The following is a 15,109-nucleotide window of genomic DNA, read 5'->3' on the forward strand; positions in this document are numbered from 1 at the left end:
ATCGAGTTCGGTTTTTTAGGATTTTTCTCTACCTTCTTACCGAGACACCCCCCCCCCCAAAAGGTCATATGGTGAGACTAGCGAAGGCAACGGCTAGAGGAGCCATACTCCATAACGTACAACTACATTGATCATGTTTCCCCCAAAACCATCTTATTGGGAGCTAATAGAAATGGCATATCGTGCCATAGTTCCATCACATCAAGCAGTATTGTACAATTGCTACCACCGTTTCGAAACATTCTCTTCCTTCTTGAACTCCTTGACATAAGCTCTCTTTGACCCGCATATTATTTTATCTTTAAAACTGAGAATGGAGAGTACTAAGAGTTCTGTTGTATGGTCTGGTATGGGAGGAGGCCCATGGAGAAGAGGGTGAGATGAGGCCACCACTTGGTCATTAGAAGTCTGGGCTCCAAGTTCCAGGAGTGTTATGGATCAAAATGCTGATTTCTTGCCCCGAGGAGAGTTTGTCTCCAGTAAGGAGTGAGACCTGGAAAGTGAAGGTGTCACAAAAGAGAACCAGGTTGGAATGAGAGACTTTCCTAGGGAGAGACTTTATCTGGTTCCATCATTGCTCTGGCGAGGGCAACTACAACCAGGAATGAGTGGTCTGTGAATCTGACCACTGGACTCACTGCTTTCATTGACTGAATAAGAAGCTCGCCAGATAAGGACCAATTAGGAGCTAAATTAGAACCTGATGCTTCTCCATTCACATTCATTGGCATGTTTTCACTGTCAACATTCGAGGGGTCTATGATTGTTATTGTGTGTGGAAGACACTTCCGTGGGTAGAGTTCCAAGACGCCTAATAAAGATGTTTCTGGAAATTGGCTTCCTAGTTATGATATAGGTATGACAGACAAACAGTACTGGTCTCACTATGACCACCCTCCCACAGAGAAAAGATATTCCGGCCCATTTTTAGACTTCCCAAGTGCCATATTCTCCTGCCTCCTGTGCATTGTGCAGTAACTTGTGCTTGAGCAAGGAGCACTGGTGGCATATCGGATTAAGCATTGGGCTGCTAACTGCACGAAGATTTGCAGTCTTGGAAACCCACAGGGGCAATTCCACCCTGTCCTATAGAGTTGCTGTGCGTCAGAACTGAGTCAACGGCAGTGAGTCTCTGCTTGAACATATGAAATATTCAGCTGACTCCATAGAGGTCTTGGCTTCACATCTGATCGCCAAATGCTGCTCCGGCTCCTCCCCCAGGGAGCCCAAGAGAGTGCCAGCCGCCTTGCTTCTCTGCATACACGCTCCTCCTGCGTCACTTCCCAGGAGACCTGCCGCCAGCTCTCCCGTTGGTCTTGCCCCACACCATGAAGGCTCACACTCTCCGGCATCACACTTCCTGCCAAGGGCAATTGGCACCTTTTTTGGAATTATTTGATGACATTAGGCTTCTCCCACGTTGGACCCAAGGTCCTGTTGGCCAGTGCTTACCATGATCATGCTAGCTCTCACACAGTGTTGGACACACACTAGACGTCAGGTAAACATTGACTGGGTGCATGCATGATCCAGGTGGTCAGCTTGACTAGCAAACAAAATGGGAAATCCCTGGAACATCCAGCAATCCCTCCTAATTTTGCCTAATGCCAGGAACAAAGTGCTGTGGCCATGGCAAGAACACAGACCCACGAAGAGAAGAACGGCATTCTCTAAATCCACTGAAACCCGCCGTAGGCCAGCCAGCACTGGCCGACACGCACACCTGGACAATCGAACGGGGCTGAGGTGTGTTCCAAATTCTTTCAGACTTGGGTGGATTCAAATCCGGCTCTCCCAAGTATCTGCTCTTTCGCCTCCAAGAAATGACTTACCTTCTCTGAGCCTCAGTCTTCTCAGCTGTAAAGGAGGACTTCTTCGTAAGGTTCCAGGAAAGGTCCAGTGAGAACCCACAAAGGCGGTTTACCACAGTGGGAAGGAGTCCTGGTGATGCAATGGTTAATCATCCGGAGGTCAGGGGTTTGAATCCACCAGCAATTCCCCAGGGTTGGGGGGAAGCCCTAGGGAAGCCCTAGGGAGCTCTTCACATAAAAATTCCGGCCTGGGAAAGCAGCTGGGGCTGTGCTACCCTGTCCTATAGGATCAGGGCGAGTCAGAATTGACTCAACACCACCCAGCCACCACACAGTGTGTTCACAAAGTGTTAACTCTTTTTCAATCCCATCCATTATGTCCTGACACACTCTGGCGACCCGGCGGCCAGCAGGAAGCACTAAGTCTTCAACAAAGGCATCCCTCTGACACTCGGATACCACCCGTTCATCCTGTCTGGCCCTTGCTGCTTCGGTTTTGATAATCGTGCAATTAAGCACGGAGCATCTGGGGCGGAATGTCACAGAGACATCACTAGGGACAGGAGGTGTAAGACCCCAGCCAGGGGGTCACTGAGCAGCCCAGGCAGAGTGAGGAGGGGCGCTCTTGGGAGATCCAGTCCTTAGGTCAGGAGGGCCCTTCCCTATACTTGGACGGTCTCAGTCAGCCCACGGGGCCCCACAGAGTCCTCCGTCCTGATAACAGACCTCCCGGCCTTCACGGGCCTCCATTTCTGGGACAATGTGACAGTTAAAACCAGATCTCATCCCTATCGACGCGAACACAGCAAGCCTGAGCGTAGCAAGATTAGTAAACTTCAAAAGGTTAAGCGGGCCTGATAAGCCATGGGTAGGGGTGGGAATATTTATTTAAAAGCTTACACGGCCTGGAATATTCCATCTGAGCCGGCTGACTCCCCCACCTTCCTTCCCCTTGACCTTTCTTTGACCCTCTCTCTCCGCTCTTGAAGCTTCTTGCTGGGGGTCCGCTGCATTCCCAAACAGCCTGCCATTTTGCTGCCCCGCTAAGGTTCCAGGGACACACATCCCTCTCCTCAGGGTCCCTTGAGGGTTTAAAAGGGGAGATCAACATTTACATTGGTAAAATACACTCAGCTGTGGGGAGGACTTAATCTTTTTTACAACCAGCAGCTGTGCAGTGGCTTCATTCGCTCCCCCACTCCGGCCCCTCCCACCACCACCACCACACTTCCCTCCCGCTTCTTGGAAATAGCTGTCCCTGGAGAATGCGAAGACCCATGACTGCAACATCGCAACCCGCTTGTCAAACTGAAATCACGCTTGTGCCTCCGTGGGATTGGGGCACCCAGGAAAGGAGAGCGAGGAGGGGTCGTGGAAGATGCCTTGCGGGCAGGATTGTTCTTATTAGCTGCACTTCCTTGGGCGCACTCATGGCAAGCCCCGTGGTTAGCAGCATGAAGTACTGCCTGACCGTGCACCAGCTTCCAGCTCCTTGGGGATCAAGCCTTTGTAATCCTCTAGGTTTTCATTGGCTGATTACCTGCTGTGGGCTTCTTCCTAGCCTGTCTCACAATAAAAGCTCTGCTCATGAACCTCATGAGGAGCAGTGGCTGGTTTTGAACAAGGGCCTCCCCACAAGGAAGGCAGGAACTCTACCTCTGGGCCTGGCCTGGAATAAGGAGCAGGCTCTTCTTTCCTGAAATGCCTCCCTGAAGCAACTAAGCTAACTTCTGGTTGCCGGTTCTGGGTGCTGATTTCCAAAAACAAGCGGCAAGTAGAGCGAGGATCAAACGCCCGCAGGCCTGCCTGTGCAGCAGCGCAGGGCCAACTGCACCTCACCGAAAGCTGGGAGAAGAGGGTGCAAAGACAAGGGGAGGGACTAGTTTGCTTTAAAACCATTTCCCCCCTTAAATCCTAAAATCACTCAGAGGCCTGCTTTAAATGCACTTTAGGGGAAATGAACCCTACCATGGCAGAAACAAATTTTCTTTTACAGAGCTTAGAGGTTTTGATTGAGAGCCCCAAACCAAAACCGTAACCTAGTCTCTGTAGCCAAGACTGTGTCCCAATCACAGCCCCCCTTGTATGCTTGTATAGTTCCACTTGCCGCCATGATACATCGATCTGCCACCGATCCCGCCCTTGTGACTCTGCCTTGTACTTTCATGTCGAGCATCTGTCACTCTGGGAGGCCAGTGCGGCCCTCAGCCTATGTTCTCCCTCATGCAAATGAATTGTCTTTGCCCTGTTTCTCTTCAAACCAAACTCACAGCCATGAAGTGGATGCTGACTCGTAGCAAACCTGTAGAACAGAACAGACCTGCCCTCAGGGGGTTCTGAGGCCATAACACTGCCCAGGGGCAGAGAGCCTCATCTTTCTCCCCAGGAGCAGCTGGCAGTTTCCAACAGCTGACCTTGCAGTTTGCAGCCCAACAAACAACCCACTAAGCCACCAGGGCTACTTGTGGCCTGTTAAAGACTTAATCAATGTTTTCCATAAAGTATGTTTGAAACCCCGAGTCTCTTTTGTCCCTTACCACAGAGGTTAAAGAGATGAGGGTGTGATATCATTTGCAGTGCAAATTATAACAGCTAAACTCTCATGGCCTACATGTTTCAGCATGAATAAACCTCCACAATATGAAGTTGAAATAAGCCGGGCACACGAACCACACACGCTGTGCATGTAAAGTTTAAAAAGCATGTAACACTTCGCTATATACTATTTATGGGTAAGTACATATGTTTATGGGTATGCACATGTGTTAAAGTATAAAAAGACACAAACCCTGATACGTATCAAGTTCAAGCATCCACGGTACCTGTTGTATTTATTTAAAATGATGTGAGAGATGGCAACAACAAAGATTTGAGATGCTGTTGGGAGTGCCGAGTGTTCTTCCCATTGCTTAAAACCCTCTCTGTACGTTTAAAACATTTTATCGGTAGAGTCGAATACAAGCACCTCAGCCAAGAAGCTTCTGTCGGAAGGCAGTGTGGGACCTGCAGCCCCCACCATTCATTGAGGGCTCACCACATTCAAGAGGCACAGCCCTAACCGGGCCTTGGTGAGGAGCACTGGGCCAGAGGACTCCCTTTTCCAAGATTCTTGTGAAATCATTTCACCCAGATGACTGGGGGTGGGGGGTGGAGGCGGAAATCAAGCATAGGGTATCTAAAAGCTTCCCTTCGGAATTCTTCAGAGGAAATGGAATTTAACAAGCCTCCTTCAGACTAAACATGGATGCTTGCAAGCCTGACCTTTAATTGCCAATTCCTCTACTGGGAATAATGACATCTGGCTCAGCTCCCAGCTCTGATACAAGCCAGCTATGTAATCTGGGACCAGATCACTGGCCTCACTGGGCCTCAGTTGCCTCATCAGAATCTAGAGGAACTCCAGGGTCTGAGCTTCAAGAGTGCATGGTTTTGTGAATAAGCAACAGCTACTACCTACCAACCATAATGTATTTCAAAGGTGCTGGTCACCTTCTACCCTGCCTTAGCCCCAGTCCCAACCCCATGCCCTCTCTCTCTCCCCCTCATCAGGCTTCCAAAACTCAAACTCCCACCATCAGACTAGTCTTTCAGATTCAAAGGCACATTAAAAATGAAAGTGACAGCCGGTATCATAATAGCACCTTAGCCCAGGCGACACACATTATTATGTCTTTTAAGTCCACACAGCCACATTTAACACAGATAAGAAAACTGAGGCTTAGAAAGCTTAAGTGATTTGTTCAAGATAACCCAGTTCTTAAGTGGGCAATTTAGACTTCAAGGTCAAATCTTCACCATTCAAGTGTAGACCCTTTCCAAGACAATGCAATTTCTCCCTGGATTAGCCTTTGCATGGACAGAGTCCCAAAAGAGAAAAGAAAAACAAAACGTCACTGCTGTCTTGTGGAAGCAATGATTCATAGACCCGCCCCTGTGAGTTTCAGGGAAAGCTGAGCAACTGGTGGTTTCAAACTGCTGACCTGTCCAATCAGAGCCCAATTCATAACCACTATGCTACCAGGGCTCCTTCCCAAAAGATAGCAAGAAGAAAAGAGCAGAGAAGAAAAAGGTTAAGAAGGATGATCCTGGAGCAGGGTCTGTACCCTAAGAGAAGCTAAACGGAGAGTGAAAAGATTGACCAAGATGTTTCCTTACTTTGACAACTAGCACAAGGCAGCTCCTTTCACAGCCCTATGGGTTTTGATATTAATATTTAAATTTAATATGAAGACTGACATGAGGTGACAAAAAGCTACCAAGGTGTGCAACGCAATCTTTGCACGCAAACTATGGCTTCTTCTCTGAATGCTGTCTCTCCAGCCACCTAGACGGAGGAGGATGACCCCTAGAAAGCTGGGCTCAGGGCTTCAAAGCATAGCCCCAGTCATGAGGGAAAAAAACAAATAAAGCATTCTCAGAAGTGAATAAAATCGTTTCGGAAATAGAGAATGGGAGGAGTACTATTTCTAGATTAATGCATTACTTTAGCTATGTTATTTTACATAGAGATCAATACCTATCTTAATGTTACCATTTGACTTTGTTACCTACATCCTTTTTTTTTTTTTAAGTGGGGTATTTTTTATTGAAGAATAGCTGAGTTAATATATATATATATTTTCAATTCTTTCTTTTTTTAAATCATTTTATTGGGAGCTCATACAATTCTTATCACAATCCATCCATCCATCCATTCTGTCAAGCACATTTTTACATTTGTTGCCATCATCCTTCTCAAAACATTTACTTTCTACTTGAGCCCTTAATATCAGCTCCTCATTTTCCCCCTCCCTCCCCACTCCCCACTCCTTCATGAACCCTTAATAATTTATAAATTATTATTATTTTGTCATATCTTACACTGTCTGACGTCTCCCTTCACCCACTTTTCTGTTGTCCACCCCCCACCTACATTCTTAGGTGTATAAAGAATTTTCAAACTGGCCCAGACACTTTTTGCACCTGAATTGTCTTTTATTCAAGTACAGATGATACTTAGTAGTTCAACATAATGGGAGTTCAAGTTAAAAGAAAAAGAGACAAAGCCATAACAAATGAGTCATACAGAGCCTTGGAGGGGCGGGGAGGCCAGAGACAGACAGCCTGAGCAGGGTGGAGGCGGACACTGTAAAGTAAAGCAAGAGCCCATTTGCTGTATGTAGCACCCATGTGAGACCAGCACAGTGTCTGCGATTTCAAGCTCCTGTTTCAGCTTTCCCGGGGGGACTCCCCTTGGGAACTCATCCCACAAAACGACCTTGTTCTACCAGTCTTGAGGAGAGGGGCTGGCTCTAAATCAAATCACTTCTCTCCCAAGTCGGAATCCATGATAACCTGCAGAGATCATTGTGTTGTGTTTTGTTTTTTAACTCGTGTCCCCGAAAGTTTAAGGAGGATGCGTCTAATAACCACAATGTGCTGCAGAAGTCAGAAAAGGGGTCAGGGGGGCTTACCTCTCCGGATCCTGACTTCCTTCCTATACAGCATTGTAGAATTCTTGAGCAAGAAGAAGTCCTAGAGATTACTAGAAAACACTTCTGGCTCACTGTCAAGTAAAAGGACAATATCCCATTACACACTTTTATTTTTCTTTTGTTTGCAGTTTTATTGGCATATAATTCACACATGATATAATTCAATAGTTCAATCTTTTTAGGAAGAGTCGTACAATCACCACCACAATCAATTTCATAAACATTTTTCTTATAAAAGACATTTTCTAAGGAACTACAAAAAATCTAAGCATTTAATGTGGTGAAAAAATATATTATCTGAATTTTACAACAAAAACTAAATATGTATATATGGGAATCAAGTAAATAAATAAAGACATTTTCCTTTAGAATCCCAGAAAAACAAATCCTGTTTCTATTGGTGCTAAAAAGAAGTTAAGTTTAAAGCTTATTACTGATGGATTTTTTTAATGGAAGCTTTTAGCTTTCATTTATGAAGAAACAGACATATTTTCTGGATTGGGACTTGCAAAATATTTCATTGTGGGACCTACACATGGACCAAGATGCCGTCATTGGAACAGAACAAGCTAATAAATACTACGTAGTTTAAAATCAGAAAAGGAATACACCAGGGCGTACCTTTCACCATAATTACTCAAGCTGTATGTCTGAGAAGCTGGACTACCTGGAGAAGAATGGGAGAAAGATGGCTGTATTAGGAGTGGGTACAAACTCTGCTTGCTGGAAGCTATACGGACTTGAAACACTGACTGATAAAGATCAAAGGCGCTAGCTCTCAGTATAGACTGTAGCTCTACATAAATAAAACAAAAATCTTCACAACTGGACTACTTCGCAACACCATGTGAAAGAGAGAAAACACTGGAGTTGTTGAGGGGTTTATTTTACTGTGTTCCACAACCAAGGCCCATGAAAGGAGCTGTCAAAAGCCCAAATGACTTATTGCATTGGGCAAATGCCTTGCTAAAGACCTCTGGAGAGTGTTAAAAAGCCAAGACATCACCTTGGGGATCGAAGTGAGTCTGAGCAAAGTTGTAGTATTTTCAATTGTCTGCAATGCATGCAAAAGCTAGACCAGGAATAAAGAAGACTGACAAAAAATTGAAACCTTTGGTTATATTAGCGCTTATATTCTGAGCCCCTGGTATGCAGAAGTCTATGGATGAACAGTACAAGTCCAAAATCTCTATGCAGAGTCCCCACATGCACTTAGCCTCCATTGAATTCCTTCTTACCCTTGACTGGGGAGGCGAATAACCTTGTCCTTCCATGAGTGCACTGGAAAGTGGATTACCTCCATTCCTTCCATCTGACTCAGGGAGGGGCTGTCTTCCTTACGGGGTTGTCTGGATCAGTTCTTGGTGGAAATCACTAGTGGGGTCGCATTGTCATGAGTCATGTTCTCTGAGTCATGTCCTGACTGCCTTGGTAGGAAGGCCCCGGATCAATTTTATAAGCTCTTCTACCATAATGTATGTGTTCTAATCATGGTCCCACTCCCATTTCTATCATCCTACCTTAACTGCGATATATTAATCTGCCACCAGTCATGAATTGTGTGCCATGTCTTACTAAGAAGTAGCCGTGTAACTGTAAATCCTTGGTTGTCTTTGCCTTTGTTCTATTTAAGACATAATAAATGTTCTCCTTAATTGTATTTGATATTTGGGGGTCTCTTTTGTACCCTAAAACATGATTTATGGTATAGTGATGAATTTTGAATATAGCATGGTCTTCCAGAAATCTGTGTTGGACGAAGCAGAGCCTGGATGTTGCTTGGAAACAAGCATGGTGAACTTCATCTCACTGATGTTGGACGTGTGATTAGGAAGCACCGGTCTCTGGAGAAGGGTGTCACACTTCTAGAGAGCCTGGGGAAAAGAAGGCCCTCAGTGAGATGGATGGACAGGGTTGGCCGCGCTGGGCTCATATCTAGCACTGATTGTCAGGATGGCAAGGACTGAGCAGGCTCCGTTCTATGGTACGTGGGGTCGCTATGACTTGGAACCAACTAGACCGCCTTGAATACCAGACACATCTTTACATTTCTCTGGCATGACCCTTCTCCACAAGAGACATTTGCAGGCTCCTTCCCGACTTCATGGAATATGCAACTGGTCACCATGCATGTGTTTGTATACATTCTAAAGACATGAATGTATTTCTTAGCAGTACATCATTTAGAAGGGAAGAGCAGTCAATACCAAAAACTCAACCATGCAAGAATCAGGTCCCCTGCAATCAAGTGGGGATTGTGTTATCCTTAGCTGCAAATTTTCTCTCAGTGTGGCTATGTTTAAAACCACAAATCTATTCATAGATTCTAAAAAAATTCTTTGCATGTGGTTTTCAGATTTAAAGAATTTCTAATTTTGCTCTCTAAGTCAATAATGTGTGTGTGTGTGTGTGTGTGTGTGTGTGTGGATTTTTCCCATGATCAAAACTTCTTTCATGCAGCTTTCTACTAAAAACAGGGCAGCAAAAAGCGAAGACAGACTGACAAACCACTAATGCAAAATTCCGGAGGCAAAGACAAGAAACCAAAGGCCCTTCAAACTTGTTTCAATATTCTAGATAAAATTCCCTAACTCTGACTAATCCCTATGGGCAATACTCAAAGAAATAAGCATACCTGGAGACCTAGAAGGACTCATCTACAACAGCAACAACAACAACGAAGCTGCTAGGTCCTGAGGCTCCTGATGAGGCTTTGGCTCTGGCCTTGGGAACCCTCACACGCTTATAAAGGAGTCTTCACTGTAAAAGTCTGGCTGACGAATGTTATGCTAATGTGGCAATGTTTTTTTTCTCTGACCTGTTAAGCAACATGAATAGAAATGATGAAAATGGACCAGTGAGACTGATTAGTCTAACTAACCTACTTAGTTAGTTAGTGCTATGAACACAGACAACCCACCAACGAATGACTTGGACGCGCAGAAATTCACTTTCTCACAGTTGAAAAAGTAGAAGTCCAAATTCAGAGCGCTGGCTCCCGGCGAAGGCTTCCTCTGTCTTTCAGCTCTGAAAGAAGGAGGTTCCTCCAGGTTCCCTCCTGGTTACTGAGAGATCTCTTCTGTCTTGCGGTCTCTCTTCCCCCCTCTCAGCTTCTTGCGTGTTTGTTTAATCTCGTTTATATCTCAAGAGACTGACTCAAGACACATCCTATAGGAATTCTGTCTCATTCGTGCGGATTCCTTCCCAGACGGGAACAGAGGTTAGGATTCACAACGTATATTTGAGGAGGGACACAGTTCAATCCAGAATACCTGTTGTGGCAGAACATGCTTGTTTCTCCTCTTCTGGGCTAGCCAAATAAATCCCAACCACTTCCATTTTGCCGTGCTCCTGAGGAAGGGACTAGTCCTGCTCTTTTCTGTCATGCTCTAGGTTCTCTAACCATCAGGTGAGCTCCTTTTGGAAAGCTGTACTGTACACAAATGCCTTTGGAACATTGAAAAGTGTGTGTTTCGTTTTGTTTCAGCTTTGGGAGTTGGATAGGTAGTTTTCATTGCTAGATAGAGAAGGGGTGGCATGGGGTGGCCTGGGTGAGGAATGATGCTTCCAAATGAGATTGATGAACATTTTCAAATCATATTATTATTTTATACACTGTGTAATCATTATTCTTTAATAGTGTTACATGTTCAATGGATGTATATATGGATTGTGATAAGTTGTACAAACCCCCAATAAAATGACTTTTTAAAATAGTGTTAATTTTCTTCATAGTTTGATCTCAGCTCACATCTTGGAGTAGGAAAGGGAAATTAAAAATCATGGACTTGGAGTCAGGTAGATCTTTGCTCAAATCTCCATTCTGCCAGAGATTCACTAAGGGTAATAGGATTCCAGGTTAAAATGAGGAAAATTTTGAAAAAGATCTAGCAATCCAGTGGGCACACAATAAACATTCAGTAGACAGGGTTTGAAAGTATTCATATTCTTTCTTTCTTTTCATAGTCACCAGAATAGCTAAACGTTAAAATTCCAACAAGTGTTAGCAAGGATGTAGAGCAGAAGTTCTCAACCTTCCTCATGCCGCGACCTTTTCATACAGTTCTCATGTTGCCGTGACCCCCCAACCATAAAATTATTTTCGTTGCTACTTCATAACTGTAATTTTGCTACTGCTATGTACCATGCAACCCCTGTGAAAGGGTCATTCAACCCCCAAAGGGGTTGCAACCCACAGGTTGAGAATTGCTGATGAAAAGCAATAGGAACTCCCACATCTTGTTAGAGGGAATCTGTAGATGACTTGACACTCAGCCCAAAGGAGACAGGAATTTCTATGCTCTCTCTCCTTGATTCTGAGCCAGCCCTGTGCCTACTCTGACTAATGGCATGTGGCAGAAATGATGCTGTACAAGTGTCTAGGTCCAAGACTTAACATATTGACAACTTTTATTGCCTGACGCTTGTACCAGATGCACTTAGAACTCCGCATTGCCATGTAAGAAGTCAGACTACTGAGAAATCAATATGCTGGGAGAAGCTCAAGCCATAGCGGCAGCCCCCCGGGAGGATGAGCTACCCCATGGAGGAAAAAAATGCAAAGAGCATGAAAACACAGGCATGTACCAGGGAGTTAGCTTAGCAACGGACCCCCCACCTCTGAGCTCGGCAGCAGCAGCTTATACCACATAAATGACTGGTTGTCCAGCTAAATTCTTGACCCACAAAATCACGAGCAAAATCAAATTACCTTGACATATTAAATTTGGGATTGTTCACTATGCAGTGCTAAGTAGCTGTAAAGAATAAAGTAGATATTAATCCTATTAGAAAGCCACTTTATTTCTTAAAGTTGAATATGCACATCCCGCTGTCCCGCTGGTTCTGCTCCTAGAGACTCTTTTGTACAGGTGCCCACCAAACGGGAACGGTGGAAAATGGCTTTGAGGGAGCCAGAGCTGATCTCCTCCGGCTTCCCGAATGCCACGAGGCAGGGATCAGACACGCCACTCTGCTCCTTCCTTCCTTCCCTAGTCTGACACCAAGCCCATTCTACACCTGCCCTGGGTTCAAGCCTTTGTTGCAATGGCCGCACAGAGCTCAGACAATACTCATGATCCAGGAGGTTTGTTAGGGTAGGATCAGTGAAAGGTAAAGACACCGTTCTTGGTGCACAGCAGCCAAGTTCCTCAGCCTACTCTGGGGACCAGGGAGCCTGACTGTCACTCTGCCTTACATAATCCCTGTGCCTCTGCTCTTGGCCTCCACCTCTTGAGACAGATCTGGAATGTGCTCTTCTTCTGAGGGTCCGGGGATTTCTCTCTGTGTCAGAGATGGTTCTTCTACACAGATGAATGGCTCTGAGATGTGGCGTTTGCCTTTCAGCAGACCAGACCCCTAAAGAAACAAAGGGTATGACTTGCTTCACAGCCTCCACTGAGGCCAGGACTCTATCACACCTAAATCCCGTCCATTAATTTAGCAGAGAACTCCCTCTAAAATGGGATTATAGCCATAGCCATAGGGTCTAAAATGGTAATACCGCACATAAGGAATTGCAGCTAGAAGGGCCATACTGACTATCCCTCTGGAATAACATCAATGATAGCCACAAAGTATATAATAGAAGATAAAGGCGGAAGCGGCTCCAATATCCAGTAACATGGAAAACCATACAGGAGAGAAAATGAATGAACTACAGTTGTACACACCCACCTAGATGACTCTCCAGAAGAAAACGCATAGTATTGAGGGACTAAGGCATGTAACAGAAGAAAATATAGCATATCATTCTCCTTATACAGAAGTCAAGGGCAAGCACTACTTTGTGTAGTCGCTGGTACATATGCTCATTAGTCAGAGGCTGGCAGGGGGTGAAGAGGTGACAATGGAAGGAATCTGGCAGAACACAAAGGACAGGTGGTGACACACTCTCTGCACAGCCCTCTGGAGCACAGAGGAAGGTGAAGGGCAGAAGAAAACGCATTTCCTTATCAATGGCAGAGACCCAGAGACATAGGAGTTAATTATAGGGGAGGAAGGAGACAGAGACAGGATGTTAATACAACCCCACAATGACTGAATAAAACTCTTGAATTGGGGATCTGAGGCAAGAGCACAGTAGGAAGCCTGGAGTGCAGGCGATCTGGGGTGCACATACCTGAAAAGAGGAGGGTCCACTCCAGAAGGCCAGCCTACAGCAGAAGACCTGCCAGAGAGCCAGCCTATGATGGAAGGTCTGCCAGGAGCAGAATATAAGGTCCAGTTTTATGTTTTGCCAGACCTCTTATTTTTAAAATCATTTTATTGGGAGCACGTACAACTCTTATCGCAACCCATACAACCTTCCATTGTTTCAAGCACATTTGTACATGTTGCCATCATCATTTTCAAAATATTTTCTTTCTACTTGAGCCCTTGGTATCAGCTCCTCATTTTTCCCCTCCCTCTTGATAATGTATATATATTTTTTCATGTCTTACACTGACCGATGTCTCCCTTCACCCACTTTCCTATTGTCTGTCTCTCAGGGAGGGAGTTATAGATAGATCATTGTGATCGGTTCCCCTTTTCTCCTCCCACCTTACCCTTACCCTCCTGGTATCACTACTCTCATTATTAATCCTGAGGGGTTTATCTGTCCTGGATTCCCCATGCTTCCAGCTCTTATCTGTACCTGCGTACATGCTCTGGTCTAGCCGGATTTATAAGGTAGAATTGGGGTCATGATAGTGGAGGTGTGTGTGTGTGGTGAGGAAGCATTAAAGAACTAGAGGAAAGGTGTATGTTTCAATGGTGCTATACTGCACACTGACTGGCTCATCTTTGCCAGACCTTTTAGATTAAGGGCCCTTTGAATTTCTTTTCTGAAGTATCCCCCTTCAATAAACGTACTCTTTCTGTTCAAACCTTTTCTCTGACTCTTGTCTGAATTTTGTCTCTCACCTGAAATCTTTCTTGTGAGTGGAAAAAGGTTGAATCTCTGAGCCTCCTCCCATCAACATACATATGTTTTATAGATAGATAGATAGATGGTTGATAGATAGATAGATAGATAGATAGATAGATAGATAGATAGATAGATAGATATAGATAGATAGTAAAAGAATGAATAATATAGCATTCAGAATAGTGATTTGATCCTGGAGAGGGCAATAGATATGATTGGGGAGGCAGTCCCAGGAGTTTCAAAGATATTAATGCTGTTCTGTTTCACAAGTGGTAGGCCTTTATTTCACTATTATCCTTTAAACTAGTCATCAGCCAACTATTCCTGTAAAGTATACACTTTAGGTCTTGCAGGCTACATCTAGTCTTCTTTGGGTCTGTTTGACGCTCTTTAAAAATATGAAAAGTCTTCCTTTTTTATTTATCTTTTGTATTTCATTTACCTTATCATACAAGTCAATAGTTTAATCCTATCAAGAAGGGTGGTGCAATCATCATCACAATCAACTCTGGAACCTTCTCTCCCTTCTTGGACCCATTGGTGTTGACTCCCCAACTCCGTGCCCCAAGGCAATCATCAATCCAGCCATAATTCCACCCATCCTGGTTTCCCTACACAGATAAGTACACAAAACAAGGCAAACCACACACAGGAACCCAGCAACAAAGACCATCTAAGTCAGGTAAAGATCTTAACCTATGAGAAAGCAGAGAATATTGAAAATGTAGAATAAATTCACATTGGGTCCAGAGGGAGATCAAATTACAAGGGGTTACATTCCAGTCTAAGTACAGCTGCAAAAATCTACTTCACATTGCTATTGTCTGAGATTAAGCTGTTAATATTCTCCGCCTATGTGCATTGGGGATCCACGGAGGGACCCTGCAAAGGGGTCTGGGGCATCCACGCTCATC

At 44.8% G+C, this 15,109-nt stretch overlaps 1 long non-coding RNA gene across 1 annotated transcript; it reads right to left on the bottom strand.

Moving 5' to 3' along the window:
* Nucleotides 1-7,274: 7,274 nt before the first annotated feature.
* LOC123521436 lies at nucleotides 7,275-12,044 on the bottom strand. The gene is made up of 3 exons (XR_006679884.1): nucleotides 11,997-12,044; nucleotides 7,907-7,952; nucleotides 7,275-7,356 (listed from the first exon to the last, which is right to left on the bottom strand). It is a non-coding gene; the product is annotated as an uncharacterized LOC123521436 (long non-coding RNA).
* Between the last annotated feature and the right edge of the window lie 3,065 nt (nucleotides 12,045-15,109).

The sequence above is a fragment of the Echinops telfairi genome, unplaced genomic scaffold (assembly GCF_000313985.2).
Source record: "Echinops telfairi isolate 266 unplaced genomic scaffold, ASM31398v2 ScPeMD7_18;HRSCAF=68, whole genome shotgun sequence".
NCBI classification, from domain to species: Eukaryota; Metazoa; Chordata; class Mammalia; order Afrosoricida; family Tenrecidae; genus Echinops; species Echinops telfairi.